We start from the raw sequence: 13547 nt of genomic DNA, 5'->3' as shown, positions 1-13547 counted from the left end.
AAATTATGAAAAAATAAGAAGTGCAGGCCCAAGGTTAATTTTTACCATAGTAATGTAGCTTCCCCAGAGGTGTAACTTGCTCTCAAAGTTAAACAAAGAGGGTTTGGACTGAAGAACAAAACACTATTCCTGAAAAAGGAATTTATAATAATGTTCACATTCAACATCAAGAATGAATCAGTCTAGAATTGCAAATAACATACTGCTCTGTATCAGTTCTGAAGTAGTAGAGGTATTTGACTCTTCTCCAGTTTAAAGGGCTGGAGCAAATGGTACTTTGAGGTCCTTTCCATTACTGCTTTTCCATAATGCTGTGATCAGAAACATCCATAAACCACTGCTCCATGTGACAGCGTATTGTCTTCTTTCTTGGAAGACAAATAGTGCAATCCTAGTGCCAAGCAATACGATATCTTGATATCGTCTCATGCTGTCTCTTTTTTCATTTATTGAGGTGGAAGAGTCTTTGTTAGTACATCCTACAGTGGTAGGGCAAGACCTACACAATGGGTCTATGTTGTCCTAAACCCTATATACTAGAGTCCACAGACTCTCTAGGAAGCCTATTCCAGCCTCTTTTGGTTCTTACATCCATTCTATTTCTTCAGAAATTGGGAGGGAATATGTTTCACATCTTTCCATCAGTGGGTGATTTTAAACAATTAATTACCACAATTTTGTAGCATCTTTCACACATTAGAAGACAGGGTAATCATATCCCTCCTTAGTCTTTCCTATTTAAGGCTAAGCAAACTCCATTCCCGTCATCACAGGACAGCTATCTAACCTCTTTTTCTTCTTGAAACTGTTTTTCTTGACAGTTTTTCTTGATGTGTGACAGCTGTATAGAAAGATAAAACTTGGGCTGATGAAACTTAAATACTAATGGGAAGTAAATAATTACCTGCCCTTTCATGGGCACAATACTCCAATCAGTATATTCCTGAACGGGATTCCTTTTTTCTTTTGCTGTAGTCGCACAAAGGATGCTGGAAGATTTTGTATTTGATGAGTGCTTGCTGTAGGATTTTTGCAACATTCCACCATCACCATTCTTCAAAGAGCAAAGTGTAGCACAGACACGCTGTCTAGTTATGGAGCCAAGACTCCTGCTAAGTCCCTGTGTGCATGTGGGTCCAATCCTAATGTGGATTTGCCAGTGTCAGGCATGTATACTAGAATCCATGGAATTTCTCCTGACTGCATAATATTGACATAAATGTTATTAAGTCTTATTAAGGTATAATATATATTATCCAAGGTAGCCTTCTGCCTTCTTTTTTTGTAGATTAATCACCAGCTATTTAATCCCTTTTTCATATTTTTGTTTCATTTTTTTTTCCTCTTCCTAGGGATAAAAAATTTATGTTTATTTATATTGGCTTTAGTTTGCAAATTGCTTTTCACAGTTTATCATGACCATCTTGAATGCTACTACTGTCCTCCAAAGAGTTTGCACATTTTTCAGTTTATGACACTACTAAATTTCCTCTTAAATCGAAGTTCTTAATTAAACCATGAAGCTGAGCCAAGTCCAGGATAGGCAAGTCACTATTGTTTACTTGGATAGCAAGTAATATTTGCAGATAACAAAGCAGACAGTTTGGGGCACTAAAGAAAAGGTAATGTTCAGTGACCATAGATGTTTGGAAGAACTATGTTTATGCCAATTAAAGAGTCAACAGCCACCAAACAAGGAAAAACATGAGGAAAGATGAAAGAGAAAGAGAATTTCAAACCTTGGGAAGAAACTAGAAGACCTGAACAGGGGAAAAAATAGTGAAATAAAATAATAGCAAGAAATAATAGCAAGAAAGCAGCAAAGGGAATTAAAGAAAGACATCCTTAACTGCTGTGCCTCACATGTTTCAAGTTGTTTCTATGGTCACAGAATAAGAAGGTCAAATCAGATCAAATAAAGCAGGGCAGAACTGAACAGCACAATTAGGCCATAGTCAAAAAGTAATTATTTTTCCATGCAGTAGAGATTGCATGTTATTTCTTGGAACTTTATATTATTATCTAAATAATAGACACTAGCCAGAGAAGCAACTAGGAATGAATTGGGAGAAACCAGCTAAAAAGCCACTTGGCTAAATATTATAACATTATAATTTATATTAAAGCTTAGATGAACTTGAAAGTCGGACATTGGTGAGTCTTACCATATTTATTTATTTACTGGAAAAATGAAGATTGCCACACAGCACTGAAACAGAGTAGTACTGGAAAAAAAATTAAGTACCAAGGCAGGTAAAGTAGTGTTCCCTTTGCTTTATACTCTTAGCTTTCTAATCTTTTGACATAATAATTGTGATTATGGTATATATCCTATAATATTGATGGTGTTGGTACATTGGATAACACTAACTCTTCATGACTCTTCTTCCCAGTCATACATTTTTTCTCCAGTTTCTTCATGTGACGTGATATGTAATTCACAATGATGCAATGCATGTGATCTTCACATAGATTTGTCAGCCATATATCTCTCTAGGGTGGTTCTCAAAATAAGCTGACTATTTTGCAGTGCTGAAACAAATCCTTGGTAAGCTAAATGGCACAGCAGTCTGGAAGTTTGTGGACCTTCTTAAGCTATCCTGCATGGAGATATAACTCAGTGTTAGAAAAGGTGTGCTGGTTTTGGCTGAGGTAGAATTTATTTTCTTCAGAGTAACTGGTATGGGGTTGTGTTTTAGAGTTGTAATGAAACCAGTGTTGATTACATGTAGATCCCTTTTGCTATTGCTGAGCAGCACTTGTGCAGTGTCAAGGCCTTTCCTGCCTTTCACCCTCCTCACCCGTGAGCAGGCTGAGAATGCACAAGGGGCTGACAGGGGACAGAGCTGGGACAGCTGACCCCAAGTGAACAGAGGGATATTTCATACCCTGTCATGCTCAGCATGTAAAGCTGGGGTAAGAAGGAAGAAGCCAGGGGAGGGGGGACACTGACAGTGTTTGTCAAGTCACTGCTACATGTGAGGAGCCCAGCTTTCCTGGAGATGGCTGAACACCTGCTTGCCCATGGGAAGCAGTGAATTAATTCCTTGCTTTGCTTTGTGTGCATGCACGACTTTTCCCTTTAAACTGTCTTTCTCTCAAACCATGAGTATTCTCCCTTTTACTCTCTCAATTCTCTCCCCTATCCCAACAGGAGCAGTGAGTGAGCAGCTGAGTGGGGCTGAGCTGCCAGCTGGAGTTATACCATGACAAAAGGTACACCTGTCATTATGGATTCTTTTGGATATATTATCCTTAGTATCATATCTTCATTCATTATGGCAAGAATCAGTATACAGCACCTGAAATCAGCAGCACCACTTCACTACTGATGGAAATAAAGCCCAAAGTGGTGTGAGTCAGCCTCCCCAAAGAACAACTGTCTTTCTTCAGAAGCCCTAATTACTTTGTGTAACTTACAGCACAATAGTGGCTACCAAATTCAAAGAAAGTTTAGCAAATCATTCCTACAAACCATGCTGTGGTTATACTACATGAGTTACTGTCACCCCAAACTAGCCTTGTATCTGCATTGCACTATCACTCAAAAAAATCACTTCTAAAATGAAAGCAATTCCTTCAGCTCCATCTGCCAGCCCTGGAATCAAGAGGGTTAAAGAAGCTATAATCTATTTCTACCAAGTGAATAGAAAATTAGGATCTTTCACTTTCTTTTTCCCTCATGCATCCCTAAGAAAAAAATTATTTCACTGGAAATTATGATTTCATCAGCTGAACTGAAAATCAAGAAATAGACCACTTTAAATATTCACACCACCTTGATTAAAGCAGGTCTCTCCAAGCCTTATTATTGCAAAGTGATTGTCAGAATTTCCATTGTAAATCTCTTCCCTCCTTTTCACTGGTTTTATACTTATGCCTTGGCTACAAGAGCACATTCCAAGCTGGAATTTAGGCTGGCTGTTTATTAAAAAGAAGAGAATTTTCCTTTACAAATTATATTAAAAGAATTATACAATTGATAAAGTGTTGACTTTTCAGTATGGGGAAAGGCAGGGTTTGTTTTTTTGTATTACACATATTGGTCCAAAACAGTAACCACAGTCTGGTACGGAAAGCAGAGCTGAAAAATTGACGCATTTCCCCAGATGGCAAAGGAATTCTCTGAGCTGGCAACTCGTTATCCTACTTTAATCTGCTTCATTCCTTTCAGCTTCTGGAATGGAACAAACAGCATGGGACAGGAAGGGATGTAGTTATTCTGATTACAGAAATCAGAGGCCTCACTTTCATATCATTCCTAGTCTTTACTATGTTTATTCTCCTGGTAGCCTGTGAAGTAAAGAAATGCTTTTGTTCATTTCATAGATAAGAAACAAACATAAGAGATTTTCACCTAATAAACTCAAGGTTAAACATCAAGACAGCACTCAGTTCTTTTGTTTAGTGTTTAGGTTAGGTTCCAGCTAATAAAATCAAGTGTCCCCAGAGACATATCTAGGTACTGAAAATTAACTATAAATGCTGTTAAGTGAGTACCAGCATCACAGCATCCAGTGACACGTTTTTGGCCTGTGCATGGGCATGGCTCAGAAGTTAGAATTGGCCAGGGACAATTCCTAGCAGGAGAGAAAGAAGAGTTTAATAGCACTGGCATTAGCTGTTCCCTGTCAGCTGGCCAGAGAACAGTCCTAGACATGTTTAATTTGCTACTGCAGAAAAAGCCAAAACGGTCAGCACCAGCTAGGACAGGGCATGGGAGCCGTGGCTTTGTGCTGAATTACATCTGTGTTAGCAGCAGCCTTTCTCAGATTTATGTATAAGAACCCCTTCTCAAACCATCATATTCCTCAGCATTTCCCTGTGGCTGAGAGTGTGGTCTTTACTCCTCTTTCCATCTATGTTAAGGCTCTATTGATTCTCCTGATTACCAGTGTAGCAGCAATTTTTAGAGTAACTATGATAAGTGAAAATTCATGTGTATTGATACATGGGAGGAGGAATGTAACTGCTCAAAGGAATTGGCAAATAAGACCCAGACTGCTTTTTCTGTGCACTCTCTGTAACAACCTTTCATAAGTATTTTATTCTCTTTTAGTAAAGATTCAGTGTTACAGGTCCATAAAATGAAAACATGTGTTCTCTTTAATATGCATTCAGAGTGAAAATCGCTTCACTCACATAAAATCTGATAATTGGACGTTATATAGGGAAAGTCTGAAAAAAGAAATGAAGTATCCTGTGAAGTGGCACTAAAGATATTTTGCAATCCTGACACCAGCCACAAAAATGTCTAAGACATCACCCCCATTGACTTGAGTAAGCACTACATTTTCCTTACATCTGCATGCAAAAACTCTTAGGACACAAACCTACATCTGACTGAAATAAGAAAGAAAAAAAAAGTAGTGTAAGAGCCTATTATTAATAAAATCCACTGTTCATTTTTAGTTTGAAAATTATTTTCAAATACTGCTTTTAATTATTAAGCCTGCATGTGATTAAATAGCATTGGTGACATTGATTTAAATATAGCTTGCTGTTCAACCCTTTTTAAAGATCTGCTTTCACAGAGGAGGGAGATGAACTTCTGCTTCCTAAAATACTAGATGCACAGAGAATACTCCCCTTCTTCCCACAAATCTCCACAAGAACTGGATTATTTAACACTGGCCACAACTGCGTGCATCAGAGTAGGATTTTTTGGTTTTATTCTGAATTCTGTGTACACTTAGTTATATATGTTTCATTTAAGCTTTAGCATCTCAACCTACAGACCAGTCAGTACCGATGGGAGGCTTTTATCATTCTAAAGAGGTTGAGCCTAACACGGGCTCAAAGACAGCTTTCAAAAGGAACAGAATGAAAGTGATGTCAAATTCAAGCCCACAATTGGCTCCAGAAGACTGCTGTGTTTTTTTCTTTTGTCCTTTAAGGTATATAAGAAGTAGTATTAAAGTGCCTTAATGTTTAAAACACGAATTTGTTTCAAACTACAGTTTTGAAAGTAGGGGGCTGCAGTTCCTATAATGTCACTGAATTCTTTTTATAATACCACTGTGGAAATATTGATGCAGCAATAACTCTCAGTAGGATTACATTCCAGCGAGAAGCAAAGCAAAGTGCCTGAAGTGATCCCACTGTGTGTTAATCACATGGTTAATTTGTTAAATTTGCATTTCATTTGTTTCTGTAGCTTGGCAGAAATTTTATTGATAAGGAATTTTCTTATTGTTTTGTTTTTTGTTTATGTGTTGGTTTTTTTTCTCCTTCATCTTCCAAGAGATTCTGCAGTGATCAATCTATTTTCTGTTCATGACTGTCATAATTACTGACTGAGAGCATAGCTGAGTAAGAAGAGTTAATGATAGGGCATAGTCCTTTGTGTAGTCTCTTGTGTAATTGTTGCTTTTCTGAGTTTGTAGGTTGCGTGCAATTTGATTTGGTTTTGATCTTATTTTCTTGCGAAATTGTTTTAAGATAAGCCTTTCAAGCTTTTTTTGGGGGGTTAGGTCTTCTTTGTTTGATTAATTTTCGTCCTCTTGATTTCCTTATTTTCCTTTATAGCAAATGATTGGAGTGAGAATTCTAATATGGGACCAGGTAGAGAATCTGGCTCTGCTGCTCCCCCCAGCTGTTGAAGAAAAATTGCAGTAGTAATTCAACAACATCAACTCTGAAACGTGCCTGGCACTTCTCTGGCCAGACACCTCACTGAATTAAAAACCATCTCTTTTGAAAGAGAAAAATATTTGCATCAGGACTTAGACACACAAAAAAGACAAAAAAAAAAAAAATCCTGGGTAGCAACAACTTCAACCCCATAGCTAACCCAGAATAATACATCACTCCAAAGGAGAATCTGAAGTTAAACCAAACATTTCTTACACAGCTTGCAACTCACTGGAGCTGCACATGAGTGTATCCTTGGCTAGCTCATAGTCCATCTAAAATGTAGGGTGTTGCAAATCCCTTAGAGTAACAGAAGAGAAGAGCTGGTGCATGAAACAGCATTGATACTAACTGATTAGATTTCATAGAAACCATCATTAAATGTCCTACAAAACAGAAAGTCCTTGCTTAGGCATATGGAATTCCTATGGAAGTATGTATTGCTTATTACCCTTCACCTGACCTAAAGGATCCATATTGCATTCTGCTTTCTTTAAAAACTGCAACTGGTTTCATAGACAACTCCAAAAGACGGCACTATATAATTAATTATCCCCAGGTATGGAGTTCTGATTGGAGTAAGATCTTGGAACAAGCATTTTTCAGAGCAGGAAAGGAAAATAAGTTTCAACAACAGAGCCAGTGTCTCTGGGTCTCATAGAGTCACAGACTTCTGATTTATCTTTTTCTTTCTTTTTTTTTTTTTTTTTTTTTTTTTCTTTGCAGGAGCAGCCACATACCCATGAACCTTTTTCCAGACAAAGAAAGAAATGACAGTTGCATCCCTGTTTCGTGTTGACTACAGGAATCTTCTTTGGATAAATACAGGGTTTCATCTTTCACTTGTTCCAGACTTCTCTTGCAATTACTTTCACTACTTCAGTCACTGATATTCCTTCTGACACTGACTAATGGATCAGCAAGCTCAGTTTCCATAAGCAGAACTGTATTCCCAAACAAAAAATCTTTTGCACTAAGGAAACCTGGAGATAAACTCACCACTCACTACTGTATCTGGAAAGGTGAAAACTGTCAAACTCAAGTCAATATTTAATGCTGCAGTATCTCTTCTGCATGGGTATTGAAAATGAAGAAAACTATTTCCTATAGAGGGAAGAGGGAGAAAAGAGGTCCATCTATGTGTCTATGGCATTCCTTTATCCGTAGGTATGACACATGCCTGCAGGAGATACTAGATGCTAAGAGAAATCCATTAAGAACTTTCAGGAACTGGAAAGGAGGTTTAGGTGCACAGCAAAAGTTTGCCAGAGGCCCTTGGGAGGGGATAGTGGAATAATAAAGCTGTCTTCTGGGTCCAGCACTAACAGGGGTTCAGTCTAGCTTTTAGCATCAATGCTGAATCAGTATCAATACAACTTTCAAAATCTGATGCCATATTGTACCACAATACAGACACACTGATTGTAGTATCACTGATGTCTAATCCCTTTTGTCCACATCCAGATGCAAACCAGGAATAAAGTCCTCTCTAACCTGGGTTGTGACATAGGTGTCTGTCCAAAGACACAGAAATAAATTCCGAAGCTAAGATGCCAAATTCAGAACTGCTGTCTGGCTAGAATTCAAGATGATGGAATAATTCAGACACAACTCATCCAATCAATCAAAAGAATAAAGAAATCCAAACTTTAACAAAAAACATTACCTATCAGTCCAGTCCCAGAGTATTGTATAAAAGTGTCCAAAAAGGTTCAGTATTCTTGATTTGTGAATGCAGAGTATAAAAAAATAAAAAAATTCCACTTTTAGTTGTATTGCCCTCAAAGCAACAAAGCCTGATTAATTTAATCTCTTGTTATTATCAAAACTACCTAAAAAATAAAAACAAGGGAAGAAACTTTTTGTCCATGTTCACAGAAAACACGATTAAGGAGGGATTTTTAAAATAAAGCAGTAGAAATATGTCACATTTTAGTCTACATTGGAAAATGTCCTTCAATATCAACAGTAACTCTATTACTATGATCACTCTGTAATGAAGGATGTGCTAAATCAGTATATTGGGAGAAAAAGTGTCCACTGCTTGTGAACTCATAGCTGTTGTACATAAAAGAAAATGCCCTAAAGAAAACTCCTAAAACATAGTTAATTAACATATAAACCACAAATGTCGGAGTATCATAAATATTCAAGTTGTGATGGATAGTGGGATAAACCCTGAGTGCATGCCGTAAGTTTTTTATCTCCATAGCTATCTTGAGTTGGATATTTACAGTAAATTACAGCTGCACATGCTTTACTCCAGAGCCATATGTTTTATTATTCAACCAGATGTAAGCCATAAAACTGTTTTATCTATTTTGCGGTTCTGCGTAGCACTAATAAAATAAACTACAAATACCTGACTTATAGCTTTGCTGGCATTTTTGCACTCCAGTGAAGTGCAGTGCCAATGCCCCATGCAGTGAAAGTGATCTAAGAAAATCATATGCTCTTCCCATTTCTTATACTTTCATAAGGACCTTAAATATTTGAATGAACTATGTTGAGCTATAACTTGTTCTTTTACTGTTTTTCATCACATGGGCTATCACCATCACTGATAATTCATTTTTGTTTCCTGAAGACTGGAAAGAAACTTTTAAGGAGCCTGCACTCTGTCTTGGCATCTACATTATTGATTTTCCTTAAGCATTACAGGGTAGTATCAAATTACTAAAATAATCATATGTCCTAGGAAGGATGCACTTAGTTATATATAAAAAAGATAATGATGCAATTAACAAGACATTCCTCTCTCTTTTTAAATTTTTTTTTTTCATCTATCATATTAAACCTTGCACACAAGAATCAGAAAGTTTGAATTTATCTTGCCATTTTTTTGGGATTAAGATTCCTTTAAGCACTTGTGAAAACTCCCCTAAGTGCAAAGAAAAGTGTTCTCCATTTATGTCAAGTGTGTTTGAAGACAAATTCAGCTTTCATATAACCATTTTTGCAAAAAACAAAAATGGTCTCAGAAGTTTTAGAATCCTATTTTTGGTGTGAAATATGACCATAAGCAACACAGGGGTTAGAAAAGACATAAAGAATATTGTGAAAAGATCGCAAATTGCAGCCAAATTTCTGAAAGTTTTTAGATACACTGCTGGTCTTGGACTAATATGCTGTCTCAAGGTTGTCATGGACATCTGTTAATAAGTCTCTCTAGCCCAACAACATTCATTTGACTCTCAAAACGCATTACCTTAGCAGACTAATGAGGAACTGAATGCTGAATGTTTATCAAAGGAGACTCTCTTCCATTCCATCCACCTCTTGCATACTTTCAAAGAATTAATCTATTTTAACGAGGGACCCTCTCCCTATTCTATGGCCCCAATTCAATCTCTAAAACAGGGGATTAAATCCAACATTCTGCAAGTTGAAATTAAAGTGGTCTTGGTTGTTTTTCAAGCTACTCTGAGTGCTAATTGGGGCAAAATCTGCAGTTTCTGGAATACTATTCACATTTTGATTAACAGAGGAGGAAAACTTTGCCAGAAGTACCACGAGGACTAAGAAAAAATAAGTCTTTTAGCCCTTTTTCAGCATAGTGAGCAGGTATCACTTAGAGGAAGACAGACAATTTTAAATGCTTTGATTTCTTTGTACAGAATAATAAAGCTGAAGAAAAAAAAAGGGCTGTGTTATATTTACTCTTGAAAATCCTTCAGATTTCATTATGATTGATTAAAAACAATTGAGCAGATGTTACAGGCAGTAGTGCTTTTAAACCCTTTGTGCTTTGATTTAAATCTGATATAATGCAGATAAAGAAAGTGTGAAAAATTTTGTATCATGGTCCTACAAGTATGTATAAAATGTAGGAGCTGTTTAGATACTTTCTTATGTCCAATGCTTTATCATTTTTATGTTGCTGCTGAAAGGATAAAGTCTCAAGTGTGAGTTCCTATGATAAACACATTTTCTTTTGGCTCATGAGTCATAGACAATGTAAAAAGACATTTTCCTCTTAAAAAGCCAATATTGTGAACATCTGGTTCATACCCTTCTTAACAAAATTTGTTCCACTGCTCTATTACATATAAACATCTGTCATTTATATCAAGCAGTTGACAAATGCTCTATCTTGAATTCTAAGAAGTGTAGCGCTATATCGTTAAGTATATTTTTTATACAAAACGAAAACTGTTTGTGTTGAAGACTAAATTCTACTCAACAGTGATGACTTTTTTATCAAATGAGAAAATGGGTTAAATTCATATCAACAGTCTTAAATTTTCTTTCTCCTGACAACTGTATGCAATTACTCTAAATCACTCTCCACACAGAAGACAATGGCATGCTACTGGCTATGTGGATAACGTTTAGGGAATGGTTTTATCTACCTAAAAGACTGAAAATTTTGAGAAGGCCAGACCCTCAGAGTTTTCCAGATATTCATTGTTTGTGAATTAATTTGTTTTGTAAATTAAGTTTACTGCTGTTTTTCAGCACTATGAGGTTGCTTTGCTCCTTTGCTTTGTTCGGAAGGGATGACCACAGCCACAAGCATGAGTCACACATTCTAGGAAACATTCTTCCTTCAGAGGTGCAGAATAATTTCTGCCTCTCCTTTTTGGAATTTAGAGGCACACAAAATCAAAACCTGGGGCAGCTATCACCCATTTTTGAAGCGTCCTAGCAGAGCATTACAAGCACAATGAGATCACTGGATTTTTTTTGAGGCCAGACAGCTGTTGTGTGGACCCCTCTGCACTCTTGGAAAAAGCAACCTCTACTACAAGGGTAGGAAAAACTCCCAGGAGGCTTCAGCCAGGATCACTATAAGATCCTGTCTCCTAGTGTATTTAAAGTTAGAACTGGGACTGAAATAGGAAGGGCTTTCTGTAGTATTGTAATTCACTACTCCAGGAAAAGAATCCAAAATCTAAGTATGGCCTCCAAAACCAGCTGGTTTGAGTAGAGTCCACTGTTAAGAGTAAGTCAAGATGTGTAAATGAGGTGTCTCCTTCTCTCCATTGACTGTACAGACTAAACAGAGAGTCACCTGGCAACAATTAATAGAAAAATGGATTGCATTTCCTAAATGAGGTGCATAAAGTGGGCAGTCTGCACCTGGCTGTATGAGCTTTAAATTTGCCATCCTTATTCACGATGTATGAAGTATTTTTCATAGCTTTGCAGGACAGGCATTGCACAAGACATTTGTAACTAGCTGAAAACAAAGAAACCCTGTGATTCACTGAGAAAAAGGATATTTAGTTAGATGCATGACAGACCCAGAGGCAACTTCAGAGCTGCAAATGCAATTACTGCTGGCCAGAAGCATTTGCTTTTTACTTAGGGAAAAAAAAAAAAAAAGGTCTGTTCTGATTTGTCTGATTTCTGTCCAGAGGAGAGCAACATAAAACATGTTCAGTCTTAGGAGATCTGTAAGATCCTCCCTAAAAAGAGAACAGATTTGGAAGGGGTCCTTTTACCTACATGTATAGCATGAAAAGATAATTGAGTCATCCTCCTGCCCTTATTATAATGGAATGAATATTGCTTTTTCATTGCAAGATGGGCAAAAAATATGAAACAATTTGATATGCAGCCTGTACTAACATTGGGAAAGCCAAATCTAGTGTCCTAATGAAATCTATTGCAATATAAAAATGGTGTGTTTATTAATAAGGCAGAACATTATTAGATTTTCTTATTGAGCTAGAGCATTTCAAGGCCATTTGGGGCAGGGAGAGAGAGCAATGCCTTTACAGTACATTCTTTGTTTCCTTAACACTGATCACCTGTCATACTTGATTCCCACAGTGGACCTTTTATAGCAATTTGCTATTCTGACCTTTGCATACATTTTTTGCAAGCTTTACTCTGGGACCGTTTAAGTTGGGATGGGTGGGCATATGCTGAGTAGGGTAGCAGTGAGTAAGGAAGGATTAAATTTCAGTTGTGAACTGGCTGCATCTCTTGAACCATTCATTACCAGACTCCCTAACATTTGGGTTTTCAAAAGGTGATGATTTTCTGTGAGGAAAAGGGTATTTTGTTGGCTGGACTCCACTGAAGCATACTTTCAACATTAACTCCCTATTGGCAGCAGTTTCTGCTTATGATTTGTTTTAATGAACACCAGTTTAAACTGGGCTAATCATAAAGTCTGCTGGAGAAAGGTTAAACCCCAGTATACTTTATACAAGCCTGACCCAACCAGAGATCATGTACTGAGGATAGTAACCATGCAAAAGGACCTTTCTTAGTGTGGGAGTTAAGCCTTCACAGGATATGGTAAGAATACGTGAGGGAAATTAACATTTTTTCATTTCTTTTTTTGTTCCTGTTACCTCAGTTCTCCATCTCCCTAATCACTGCACGCTCTCACACCTTCTGTCTCTCTGACCCTGTGGATGTCTCCCATTTGCTGTGACCTCTTCTACTCCTACATCCTCCACTGATCTCAGTTCCCTCATGCTCCATTTGCATCCTCTCAATATCCTGATCACAATGCTCTTCACTGTCCACCAGACATGTGTGTTTTCATCTTCCTCACATATTTCTGTGGTTTCCTAAATCCTCCCTCTCACATCTTACACGAAACAGCTGGAACTAAAAAAAAGGGAACAGTTTCTAATTGAAAGCCTCCTATTGTAAATATCATATATTTAAAACCAAATTGTTGAATGCTCCTAATTAAATCCCCTCATAATACTAAAAGGTCATCCCTACCAAAACCTACAGAAAAAAGCCAAAGCTAAATTGTTAAGTTTATTACTGATGTCATTAACTGAAAATACATTTTTCATTAAAACTAAACCCCAACCACGTATTATAGAAACAATAGGTTTAATCTGAGTTTTACCTAGCTATACAGAACTAAATTTAGAATAAATAATTTTTTTATACCCTGGGAAAAAATTAGTAGTTCTGATGAAGTTTGTGAATCAGCAGGC

This window comes from Vidua macroura, chromosome 2, assembly GCF_024509145.1.
Source record: "Vidua macroura isolate BioBank_ID:100142 chromosome 2, ASM2450914v1, whole genome shotgun sequence".
NCBI lineage: Eukaryota > Metazoa > Chordata > Aves > Passeriformes > Viduidae > Vidua > Vidua macroura.
Note: the sequence above shows the minus strand (reverse complement) of the source record.